At 45.8% G+C, this 13,162-nt stretch overlaps 1 long non-coding RNA gene across 1 annotated transcript in view; it reads left to right on the forward strand.

Annotated features, from left to right (window-relative positions):
- The window catches only part of LOC132534929 (uncharacterized), a 129,613-nt gene extending 119,705 nt beyond the window's left edge, over positions 1-9,908 (forward strand). The window contains exons 2-4 of the long non-coding RNA XR_009546690.1: positions 9,447-9,587; positions 9,688-9,749; positions 9,847-9,908. This is a non-coding gene — a long non-coding RNA (uncharacterized LOC132534929). The remainder of the gene's footprint in view (positions 1-9,446; positions 9,588-9,687; positions 9,750-9,846) is intronic.
- The last annotated feature ends 3,254 nt before the right edge of the window (positions 9,909-13,162 follow it).

Consider the following 13,162-nt stretch of genomic DNA (forward strand, 5'->3'; position numbering starts at 1 on the left):
TATCTTCAGTAAAAACTAGTGGCTTTCTCATTCTTAGGTGTTACTGCTGATGAAGAGAAAGAAGGGGCAGAAATGCCTGCTGTATTGTTTTAATCAGCTCCATGCGTATTCTCACCTAGAGACTTGAAACAAGTATTTCAGAGGGGAATGTGGCACATTCTTCTAACATTGCTTAATTCCAAATACCAGTTTACAAGTGTAATTTCTTTTTTCAAAAGGAAGTAAGGAAGTGTTGCTAGAAGTGTTTGGGTTTTTAAGTTGCTCTGGCAGATAGCTGTTTTTCCCAGTGCCATGAATTGTTCATTCTTTCTTGATTTGAAGCTGAAGGGCTTGTCTTTGCCTTTGTAATGTATTTTCTCTTATTTATAAAATGTCACAAAGTTACGACTGTCTGGTGGTAAGGAGCTGTCTTCCCTCATGCAAGAGCTGAGAGGAGGGGAAAGACAGCATAGCAGTCAAATGTCCAAATTCATGTGTGTCACATCGTTCATGAGAGGTATCCTCTCCAAAAGGGTGTAAGATTTTTAATAAGAGAATAACATTTTCAGGTAATTCAAAATGTCCTTTAATACCATCCAAGAAAAAACTTAATTTCAATCACTGAGCTCTACTGAAAATCTTGCTTACAGGGCTAAGGGCAATTGCTCCCGAATCATGGAACATGACTGCCCTCTTCTGGCGTTAATGAGAAATGGTAACTGCCTCAGAGAATTTAGGAAAACATCAGATCTGGATCATTTCATCACTGACTCAGTCATATGGTTATGAAACATGTAATGACAAAAAGGCTTGTGCTTTCATATCGGACACTGAACATGGGTTTAATTGCAAGCTAAATAATTTGACTTCTCCTTAACCCAGAATGAGGTGCTTCCTTGTTTGGTGCTTGCATAGGTTTTCTGGCTTTTCTGTTGCTTCATGATATGTTTGCAATCCTTAAGTCAGTTCATTAAAAATTGTTTTCACTTGAAGAGCAGGAATTACACTGATGTTTCTTTAAAAATTGACACTGGAATGAGCTAAACATTCATAAGCCTCAAATTCAACTTGCAGGGCTCCTGTTTATTTATAGGAACCTTTCAAAATAACTTAATACAAATAAACTAAGCCACATTTTAGAGATCACAAAGTAGATACACTCTGCTCCAATAAACAAGCACGTTAAAGGAGCTATCACTTAGTTGTGTCTGACAGAATCATCAGCTAGATGATTCTCATTATCTTCCCTTTGGATTTGGAGATAGAATCTTATAGATCAGGGTTGTAACTGAAGTTTTCATTCCTTTTTTCTTTCCTATTTTACATCTGAAAAATGGTATAACAAATCCAGGATGATTGATAATTCTGGATAGTCTCATTAAATGCTGACAGGAGAAAAAATTTACCCTCAATTATAATTGTGATACTACGTCGAACAGATAGAGGAAATCCTAATTCTGAGCTCTATTAAAATGCACTTATTTCAATTTCCAGTTGCTATGTGTGTCCTATTAGCAGCCTGACATTTTGAGTAGTACACTAATTCATGTGAATTGGGTTTTAAATGAAAGCTTTCAAGTCAACCTTTATGGAACACTGAATGTGCGATAAGCCCAGAATTAGCAAGAGAATGAGGTGATCCTTTTCCACCAAGTGAGCTTCTTATATGCAGAAGCAAAGCCCAACACTCCAAATTATAAAGTGCTTTTATGTCAAGGACCTTGCCCACAAGGAAAGCACATGCTGATTCCATCTCCTTTTCCTCCAGAGACCTATTAAGTAGTTAGGAGCTGCTCGATTCTAGGCTGCAGTCAGAAAAATTAAAGGTCAGAAGTTAAACGAGTGACTTTCCAGGTAGTACTCAGCTGGATCTGCACCTGCAGGGCCCCAGAGTGGGGGACACATTGCAAAACCTCACACATGGTGGCTTAAAGATGAAGCTAACTGGGCAGGCCCTAGAGACAGCAAGGTTCACCAGAGAGAAAACAGGGGCCCAATTATCCAGTTACCCTCTACAGAGGCTTTCTGCTCTGAGCAGGGTTCCATGGGTGAGAATGAGATGTGACTCGAGGCGGGGAGCTGGGGTTCCCCTCCTCCTCCAGGTAAGCGGTCTGGTCTGGTCGAGCTGGCTCTATGGTGTCCAAACTTAGTGTGTTTTCAGGGAAGTCTGACTTCGCTCCCATGGAAAACGAGTGATGCGGTAGGGCAGCCCTCCCAGCCCCTGGAAGAGGTCCACAGGGAGCTCTGCGAGTTCACTGTAAGCACCTCCACAGGGGTTCCCTCAGTCCAGCTCCTGCCACCTTGTGATTGCCATTTCTACCATAAGCCAGGTCTCCAGGACCCCAGTGTGTGCATCTGTAAAATGTGGGAGCAGGAACTGATGTGTCCCAGCCCTAGGCCCACACGTTTTTCGTGTAGACCCAGGCACCAGGTTGCATCACAGAATTCGGTATCCAGCTAGGAGTGAGCAAGGACCACAGCAGACTGCAGTAGAGTGACAACAGCCTAGTTCAGGAATTTTTTTAATATCAATTCTCCCCCTAAGATAATTACATCGACCAAAATAAAATGCACAGTTAGATTGTATGGGTTGCTTACTTATGAAACTCTTCAAGTCAGTGCAGTTCCCAGTTTTTTTTTTTTTTTGGGGGGGGCGCCACAGCACTGGCACACTCCCTGATTTTGCGGGACCCCTCATATGCTCTGCTCAGCAAGGTTAGCACCCTCTCAAGTCAATAGTCTCCATTCCTGCAGAAAAGTTCTTTCAACAGCATGAATGTTGTGTGCTCATCCTGGTTCAGGGCTCAGAGCAGAAATTCAGAGAGCTGATGGGACCTGGGGACACACTGTTAAGGATAAAGAGGGACCTTAGTCTGTGGTGGGGCGCATGCTGAACTTCCGGAAAGAGTCCTGTCAGGCACAGTTTACTTCTGTTGTGCAGCTCAGAGACTTTTGAAAAGGAGGCTGTGAGCCCCATTGTTGGCTGTTCTGTGGCAGGGGAAACTCCCAGTGCAGTGACAGCTGTGGGATCCAGAGCCAGGGAAGGAAAGGATACTGAGAGCGGGCGGAATAGCCGTGCCTGCCTTGATTCCAGAACAACACACACTGCATCCTCCAAAACACTCGCCCCAGGGCAGTGCCACGGCTTAAAGCACCTGTCTGGTAAAATACTTGCCTTGTCTTCCTGATAACACTAGCTAGCTAGAAAATGTGCTCTCATTATTTACAGCAGGGGTGGAGAACCTTCTGCCAAGGGTCACTGGTATTCATAACATCATTCACAGGCCATACGAAATTATCAACTTGAGGGACCAGGCGGTGGCACACCCAGTCAAGCACACAAGGTCAGGGACTGGCACAAGGATCTGGTTTCGAGTCCTGGCTCTGTACCTGGGGGGGGGGGGGGGCACTTCACAGCGGTATAGCAGGTCTGCAGGTGTCTGTCTTTCTTTCCCCCCATCTCCTCTCCCAGTTTCTCTGTCCTATCCAAAAAAATGAAAAAAAATGTCTGCCTGGAACAGTGGGGTTCATAGTGCCAGCACCAAGCCATAACCCTGGAGACAAAAAATATATATACCCAATTTGTCTCAGTAATTAAAGTCACTATGAGAAAGCTAGAGCGATCCTTGCTTTGGCTGAATCAAACAAAATAAGGCCCAAGGGCCAGACATTCCCCACACCCGTTTAAGTGGCTATAAGCTCTGGGACATGAGGTATTCTCATTTGCTCTGGTCAGTCCTTAGAACAGCACTTGGAACCTGGTTGGATTTCAGTACCGACTGGTGGTAGTGAAGTGGAGGCAGAGTTGGCAGTGATGGAGGAAGGAGAAAGTAAGGTGGTGGTGATGGTGCGGTAGTAGTTCTGGATCTTTAAGGTTTCCTCAGATGGAATTTACTGAGAGGCACTCTGCTTCTCATTACAAAAGCCAGCGAGATCGATTAGATGACGAGTAGCAACACAGAGCACTCATCAGAAATAAATGTTTCTCTGAACACAACATAAAACTATGTGCCCTGGAAGGAAACACAAACCGACTTAAGTATTTTGGGGCAAAGAGGAGCCGGGTGGTGGTGTACCTGGTTGAATGAACATTACAATATTCAAGGACTCAGGTTCGAGCCCCTGGTCCCCAACTGCAGGGGAAGCTTTCCAAGTGGTGAAGCAGGGCTGCAGGTGTCTCTCTGTCCCTTTCCTCTCAATTTCTGGCTGTCACTATCCAATAAATAAAGATGAGAGAGAGGGAGGGAGAGGCCTATGAAAATTGCAGCATTTGAGGGGCCAGGTGGTGGCGCCCCTGGTTGAGTACACATGCTACAATGCCCAAGGACCCAGGTTTGAGCCCTGAGTTGAGAAGAAGCAGGTTATAGTCCCAGGATTAGAATTGCTGGGTCATAGGGAAGATCTGTTTCTAGCCTTGTGAGAGTTCTCTAGACATCTCTACAGCGGTTGAACCAATTTACATTCCCAAGAGCAGTGAAGGATGGTTCCAGTTCCTTTGCCCCATAACATCTTTGTTACTGTCATTTCTGATGTGTGACATGCTCACAGGGGTGAGGTAGTATCTTACTGTCATCTGTATTTGCATTTTTCTCTTGTACCATTTTTCCATGTGGTTGGCCTTTCAGATCTCTTCTTTGGTGACTATTCTGTTCATGTCCTCTCCCCATTAGTCCCATGTGCTGTCTCCCCAGTACTTGTGTGTATCTGAGACAGAGCAGTATTATATGGTGTTCTGTTTGCTTTCCTCTTTGTTACTTGGTGTCAGGTGTGGAACCCAGGGCCTCCCTCCTGAAATGTGCGCTTACAGTTGAGCTACCTCCTTGGGCCCAGTCTCCACTGTCTTTCTCCAGGGTCCTGGCTGTGTGTTTTACTGGCCTCTATGTGTGACTCTCTTCTTATCACGACTGCCTTTACCACCACCACCATCATTGAAACGAGGGCAAGGAGGGTGACATTTAAAATTACTGGTAAAGACAAAGAGCCACTCTCCATGTGTAGCAAACTAACAAGAAAGGAGGACCATGAAGAGAAGGTGAAGGTGACTAAGTCAGTAGTAACTTGGAAAACCTGAGACGGGTCCCACCAGGGCCTCACCTGCTAGGGGCGATTTCAGAAGCAGTAGTTGTTCCACAGTCAGAAACGAATAGGATGCTTTCATCTCTGCACACTGCCACTGCAGTTTGGAGACATGAGCGCTGACAATGAACACTAAGACAGTATCTACCAAACCTCTGCTCTTGGAGATTATAGTCACCAAGGGCTCTTGGGATCTCTTGAAAGGGGACCAGAGAAACTTCCTAATGGGAAAATATGTTTACTTAGATTATTTCTTTATAGAAATTTGAACATCTTTAGTGTGAAATTTCAGAAGAGTAATTCTGCTAGTTGAATAGAAGTGGAGTATATGTGAAATGCTGAGCCTTGAGCCCACCCAGAACATTTTTTCCTAAGCAAAATCTGAGGAACTTGAAACCATACATTACAGTTTCCTAAGAGGTGGCACAACTGGTTGAACATACAGGTTACAGGGCACAAGGACCCAAGGTTCAAGCCCCTGGTCCTCACCTGAAGGGGCTACAGGTATGTCTATCTAATAAAAATATTTTAAAAGATTCAATTAAAGGCTTCCTAAGACGATTGTATATGAAAGATGGGGGAACAAAGGATCTACAATCAAGCATGTGGTCCTGGATTTAATCCTTGGCATTGCATGTGCCAGAGTGATGCTCTGGTTCTCTGTCATAAATAAATAAATCGGAGAGGGAGAGAATTTTACATCCAGTGCTAGCAAATGTATCCCTGGTTTTGAGGACTATTAATTACAGTTAATCCAGTCTGGCCTAGAAACTGCAGAAGTTCTTCTAAACGAGCATTCTGATTGAGACTCTTCATCTGTTAAAGGAGATTTTTTTTTTTTTGCTTGTATTTCCCAAGCCTCCATGAAAGGTCAGATCAGCTCACCTGTTCATCCAGCCCACCCTGCCACATGCCATCTCCTGGTTTCTGTGAAGAGAGCCTTGTCCGAGTGCCCTAAGCCAGCTTCTCTTTGTCTCCATAGGTTTTCCTGGAGGCCCTTTCATCACAACATGTTATACAACCCAGATCAACATTCTGCCCTATGTGGCTGAAAGGCATTTCCAATCCAGTGCTTCCTAACCTCTTTTAGGGGAAGTCCTATTTGCAAGTGAACATTACCATGTCCTGACAGATCAAATGAGGGGACCCAGCTAGAAAGCACTACGAGTCAGTGACAAAGCAGGTCACTTTCTATTATATTTTCATTCCTGTAATTGGGTCCTTTGAGGACTCCCTGAAAAGATAAGTTTTCAGTGTCCCAGGTCAGCTTCTCTCTACTCTCATCACAATCACTGCCCACATGGCTGCATGGGTCCTGTTCAGTCACATGTGGTAGGAGATGCTCCTTGGGGGAAGGGCTCAAATGGCACCACCCTGGTGGACAGAACGGGGGCATCCAGAGTGCAGATTAGACCAGGATGCCTTGGGTCTCACCAGCCTGCATTCAGGAGGGAGGCCCTGGCAAAAAGGCAGGCAGTCAGGAAGGAAGCAATGAAGAAGGGGAGAGCAGGGATCCAAAGTCATGTTCAGCAGCCATTTCCTGCTGCGGCACTATTTACATTCCAGAGGACAGGAAGTGGGTAAAGAAAGTGGCACATTCATACAGTGGGCTTCTACCTGCCTAGAAAGAGATCAAAGGAGCTTAAGGGAATTTTGAAAAGTCAGAAAGGGAAAAAAAAAAAAGGATGAGTGTGTAGTGCTTTTCACCTATGTGTGCAAGAGAAAGCTGTTTCTATTCAGGGGGCTGGGCACAGCAAGTGAAGCACAAGGACTGGCATAAGGATCCTGGTTCGAGCCCCGGCTCCCCACCCGCAGAGGGGAGTCGCTTCACAAGTGGTGAAGCAGGTCTGCAGGTGTCTATCTTTATCTCCTCTGTCCTATCCAACAAGAGCAGCAATAACAAGGGCAACAAAAATGGGAAAATGGCCTCTAGGAGCAGTGGATTCATAGTGTAGGCACTGAGCCCCAGCAATAACCTGGAGGCAAAAAAAAAAAAAAAATCTATTTTGGGTTATGTAGTAATGAGGAAGGGATTTCTGTTTTTCTGTTCCTAACAGGCAGTGGACAGTGACCCCAGAAGTCCATTTAACTGGCGTGGGTTGGGGGACAAGCAGTGATAGAGGCTTTTTAATTTTTTTTTTTGTAATAAACTTCATTAGCGAAACAATACAAACAGTAGTTCCGAAGCTGAGTTAGTGCTTTTAAATGTAAGAGACTGACTTCAGTCCCCAGCACCACATATGCCAAAGGGATGCTCTGGTTCTCTCCTTTAATCATGTATTAGGGGGCTGGTAGTTTATCAATTGGGTGTGGACAATGGGCACAGCTCACCTCCAACTTGGGTTATTTCCTGGCATCAAGCACCAGGACCCCAATATCCTGTCCACAGCGCTTAATAAACACAAAAATTGAGAAAAGGAAAAAAACCCACAATAGCAGCCTAGCTCCGAGAGAATGAACAGGCCTCGTGCGGTTGCTGGACTGCGGGAGGGTTTGGGGCCTCCACGGAGCAGGGAGCTATTTGAGAAATGGATTTTCTATTCCTTTAATGTGATAATACTTAATGGAAAATTATCACAGGAATAATATGATGTATAAGACTCATGTTACCTGGTCTACATAAAATGAAAATATGATTAATGTCCTGATATTTGTGTCACCTGTGAACAAAGCTCTCAGAAAGAAGAGATAGAAAAGTCGGTGATTACTTAGGCTGTCTAAGAAGCTGGTCCCCAGGAGCCCCAGTTAGATATAAAATTTTACTGTGCTCATAAAATCTGTCAAACGGAATGCCGCTGAGTAGAGAGCAGACTGGGTCTGATGGCTGGATCCTCCATTTGTCTTTTCCAATCTGGACACTAAATACCCACACAGACCCTGTCTGTGGCCCCCAAGCCCTCATTTTCTTTTGCTTTTTTCCCTTTTTTTCTTATTGTGCAATAGTTAACACTAGGGTTCAATGCCCAGCTGTCATTTTTTTTTTCCGGGAAAGAGCAGGTAGAGCAGGGGGGAAGACACACCTGCAGCAGGGCTTCACCACCTGTGAAGCTTCCCCCCTGCAGGCAAGGACCAGGGGCTTTAACTATAGGCCTGTGCATGAGACATTAAAACTGTGTGTTCTGAAGGTAGTTCTAGAGATTGGGGGGGGGGGTTGTGTAGCTGGCATCTCACACAGAGTGGAAGACATCCTCTTCACACTGGGGCTCCCCCAGTGTCATGGCATTCCCATGTAGCCTGGATTTGAACCTGGGCCCTATGCAGGGAACACAACCCCCAGCCCAGTCAGATGAATCACCTTCTGCCCCTGTAGGCCTTTGGGAGGGGCGGTGTGAACAGTAAAGGGGGGGGGGGGGGCAGCAGGAGACCATCTGGCTAAATTCCTCTCCCCTGCCCTGCCCCCCAGGGCCCTGAAGTTTCATGGTTTCTTGGGAATGAAAATCTAAATTCTTTCCCTTCCAAGTCTCACAGGACTGTGGGGTTAGCTAGCTCGTGGTCAACTGGCAGCAGAGCTGCCTCCTTCCCCACCCCCCCCAGCTTCTCTGGCTTTCTGTGTCACACAGTAACCCATACAGCCAGGCACGCTGAGGGTGGGCCTGATTGCTCTAGAGTTGTCAGAACTCTCTGGAAGTCACAACCCCCACAGGACACACAGTTGTGTTGTCAGGAAGCAGCAATGTGAACATTTATTTTTAAACTTGATGGATAAGACAACTTCTTAGTAGAAGCTAGAGGAGAAAGCATTTTGTGAAAGTGTGAAGGTGTTTTTCAAGTCCATAGTTAACAGCCACGAAACTTTTTGTCAAAACAACCCTAGCCCCACTATTAGAAGAAGACTTGAGCACTCAGCACTGTTCCTGAGAACATCTCTGTAGCCGGTTGTAGGCGAGGTGACTGCACTTACAGAATCAGCAGGGTCTGTCTGTCCTGTCATATGGGGTCCTAATACATTTACATTCTGTAAGCTAGTCAGCTGCAACAAAGTTAACAGTCAAAAACTAATTTGAACTACAACACTGAATACAGAGGCACGGTGTTCAAGAAAGTATGTATTGCTTTAAATTGTAAGAAAAAAATCTTCCATGTATATCGATGAGAACTTCTCATTTACTTGAATATTTACAATGCCAAGTGATGCAGAAAGATGCCAGATTTTGTTTTCCCCGTTGTTACTGCAATCAGGCACTCTTTCCTGCCCCTAGCTTTCTAAAAATATGCACTTAGCCAAGTCATTGGCCTCACAGACACAACCTTCCTCCTAGCCATGGAGGCACAATGCTGCCCTCAGAACAGGCAGAGGAGTGTGTGAGAAACAGACTCAAGACCCTACTGCGCTTTTGAAAAAAAAACGTGTTCTTCCCAATGATTCAAGAATCCTTAATCTGTTCATACAGTGGACCACCCCCTGGACAAGAAAGAAAAGAGCATCTTACAACTGTCTACACATAAGCAGAACTGTTCCTAACACTGTGCGCTTTCCTGCAGTCTGTCCGGTGGTGTCCAGCATCTCCTACACATTGGAAGACTGCACATAGGTGAGTATCGCCCTGCTCCCCACACACCTACCTGTCCTCTCTTCTGCCACTCCCATCCCCACCTCACCTTCCCTTCCTAACCACAGTGTGCTTGCTCCAGGGCTTTCCTGCAGTCTGTCCCTTGGTGTCCAGCTCCTCCTACACGTGGAAGACTGCACACAGGTGAGTATTGCCCTGCTCCCCACATACCTACTTCTGTCCTCCCTTCTGCCACTCCCATCCCTCACCTTCCCTTCCTAACACTCTTTGCTTCCTCCAGGGCTTTCCTGCAGTCAGTCCCAAGATGTCCACCTCCTCACACACGTGGAAGACTGCATGCAGGTATGACCCTGCTCCCCACACATCTACCTCTGTCCCATCTTCTCCCTACCTCACCCCTCCAATAAAATCACAGTAAGCTGGAGAGAGGCCCAACATGATCCCTAGTCCATTAGTCCTGGACTGACCTTGTAGATGCAGCAGTAAGTGGACACAGCAGCTTTAATCACTATAGAGGAGCTCAGTTCAACCAGTGTGTGTGTTTCACTTTTCAAATCAGTTCGGAACCGGGGACCCATAAAATTGGAGAGGGGTGACCTTAGCTGCCCACCGACCAGGAGCTTCCAGGGGAAACTAAGTGTGATTATTATGCCCTTGAAAAATCAATTTCCAGTGGGGGTGTTCACTATTTGGATAGAGAGAGGGAGATACACACCTGCAGCCTTGCTGTGCCACAGGCAAAAGCTTCCCTCCTACAGGTGGGTGTGGACTGTTCGGTGGTTCTCCCAAAAGTCTCAAAGGCCTACAGACAGAATGAGAGAGAGAGGGCTCCTGAGCATAAAAAGCTTCCTCCCAAGTGTGTAGTTCAGAGCTGTGGAGACAGGTTCCAAACACCTAGCTGGAAAAGATGGAGGCTACTTGATGTTTCATAGCATGACATATGGGTCCTTGTTTAGAAATGTGTTAATGTTTGGGAGAGCAGACATTGGCCCCTAGGAAGTTCACTCTTGTTCTTAATCCGCCTGTGGCCAGCCTGGTTTCATTACAGAATGTGAATGTCTCACAGAGCCACAATTTCCAAGAATTGAGGGGAAAGAAGTTAAGTAGGCTCCTGTGTTTTTGTTTGTTTTCCTGTATGGTCACATCTGCTGGGCACGGGGTGGTGCTGAGAGCTGAGGACCCTCTTTGTGTTTGCCCGGGAGTGAGGAGAGGTAGGGGAGGCCCTGTGACTGGTGCTCTTGGCTCTAGGGCCTCAGGAAGACAGTTGCTAGGCTCAGGGTCAGCCCTACCCTTAAAGCAAGCACCCTGAAGGCAGGCAGGAGCTTAGGGCGGATGGCAGACAATGCCTGCCTGGCCACCCCCTCACTCTTCTCAGAAGCAGCTGCTCAGCCTCTGGGTGACCCTGGCACTTCCCCAGAAGAGCTTCCCATTCACACTCTGAAGTTTTAAGAGTCCCTGGGCCAAGTCTGCAGCTCAGGAAAGAACTTAGACTTTGCGCTCGTGTAACACAATTTCACACACAGTTCACAGTGGTGCTCTGGACACAAGAAAAGACCCTTCTGCCTACTGGAGTAAGTAACCAAGTCTCAGAGACACAGCAACCGCGGGGAGGTTCTGAGTGAAGGCGGTGCCCATAAGCACCTATGCTCAGTGGTGGCTGCTCTCTTTAGGGAGCTGAGGGCTTGGAAGGGGCCCATCACCGCACAATGATTCTTCAACATTTGCACTGAGCATCAACTGTGCTCTCTACAAATAGGAAAGGAACATTTTTGACTCCCATTTCAAATCTCCAGGCACAGGACACACAACACAGAATAAATAAAAGTCCCTCAAGTGATACTTACATGACTAAAATCCAGTTAGACTTTTAAAAACTGGTTTGGGTCAATCGTTACTGGTCAGATTTCTAAGCGGAAAGCACCACCTGACAGTGAGTTGGGTAGTGCACACTTTATCAGACTGAAATTTTGCTTTCAAATGAGACACATTCCCACCTAAGTGGGTGACCCGGACAAACTAGCTTAAGCTGTTACAAATGAAAATGAAATAAAACATCTGCCTTTGAGTTTCCACTCATGATTTTAACTTGGGGGGGGGGGAGGTTAGCTGGTTTTTAGTCATTTGAATGCCAATTGCTTTGATAGTATATTCTGTGGGGCTCTCAATAGCCAGTAGACTGAGTTTTTTCAGAAACTAAAATACCTCAGAGCTTTAAGACAAGAATACAAACAAGACCACACATTTAAGAGACTGGATACTCCAGGTAGAATGTCTTAACAAAAGCAAATGAGAAATTGGGGAGTTGCAGTATACTGCAGCAAAGTTGTGGGAGAAAGAATGTGATGTAGAACTCAGTGTGGGACAAGAGACCCAGGGAGGGAAATCTCATTCATGTGGAATCTTTCTTTAGAGAGTCAGCAGTCACACTGACATAAGTGAGTCAAGGCAGAAAAATTGCCCCTTTGATCTGGAGGATGTGTGGCAGGGCCAAGGAGATCTGAAGGGAGAGTGCACCCTGTGTCCTCTCAGCTCAGCTCCCCACATCTTTCAAGAACTCTGCCACTGGGGACTATTGAAAGATCTGAGAGGCTGGGGCCATACTTAGGACAACATTTCTCCCCGATGAGATGGATGGACCAGAGGCTCACACTCACGGGTTCTGAGCCCAGGGCTGCCCGACTGCACGTTGCTGGTTCCCTGATACCAAGTAGCTGAAGAGCCACATGAGTGAGGCAGGGTAGTTTTTCTGATATAAAATACATCGTGGGCAGGTGGGTGGTAGTTGACCATTAAAGTAGCTGCTACTCCTGTTATGTGGTGCTTGGGGATTTTCCAGAGATGGAGGCAAAATAATGCTCTGGAGAGAGGGTGTTCAGGCGTCAAGAGGAGTATTTGCGTCCTTTGGCGCCCATCTGAAATGTCCCCATGCAGCTTATCATCATCCTAGATGCCTCTGTTCACACAGGAGGGAAGGAAAGGCACTGAGCAGCACAGCTTCCTCCAGTGCACCAAGGCCCGGACTGGGGTCAGGGCAGGACGAAGATGGCAGGCCCACTACTTTATGCTGTCAAATTGTGGGGCTTTTCTCCTAAGCATACATTTAGTTTATTTAATATAAAGATACATTGACCCTCTGTTCTCTTGTCTCCTTTTCCTGTTTCATCCCTTTTCTCATAAAAGATAAATTTTCATTATAGAAACGAGCAAAAGAAAATCGCACAGATACACATAATCATAACTATAAAAGGATGACATAGCTCACTGTAGCACCAAGGAAAATTTGTTTGGTTAGGGAGTATGTTAGCGCTTAAGTAGAGATTTTCAGCATTGTCTGTCGCCCAGCTCCTATCAGTTATGCCTATCCTCGGAAGCAAAACCTGTTACAGTGCTGGCATGGAGTTTGACTCATGGCAACAAAAATGTTTACACACACACACTGAGTTGTTCATGACACATTTTTGTATAAAAAAATGCATCATGACTTCTCTGATACATAATTCATTTATGAATATATGAGATTTTTCAGTTGTAAGACCATCAGGATGACATAATCTGTGGCTGAGTCATGTTCAAAAAGGAAAAGAGTTAAGAAAGTG

Source organism: Erinaceus europaeus, chromosome 20 (assembly GCF_950295315.1).
Source record: "Erinaceus europaeus chromosome 20, mEriEur2.1, whole genome shotgun sequence".
In the NCBI taxonomy this organism is placed as follows: Eukaryota; Metazoa; Chordata; class Mammalia; order Eulipotyphla; family Erinaceidae; genus Erinaceus; species Erinaceus europaeus.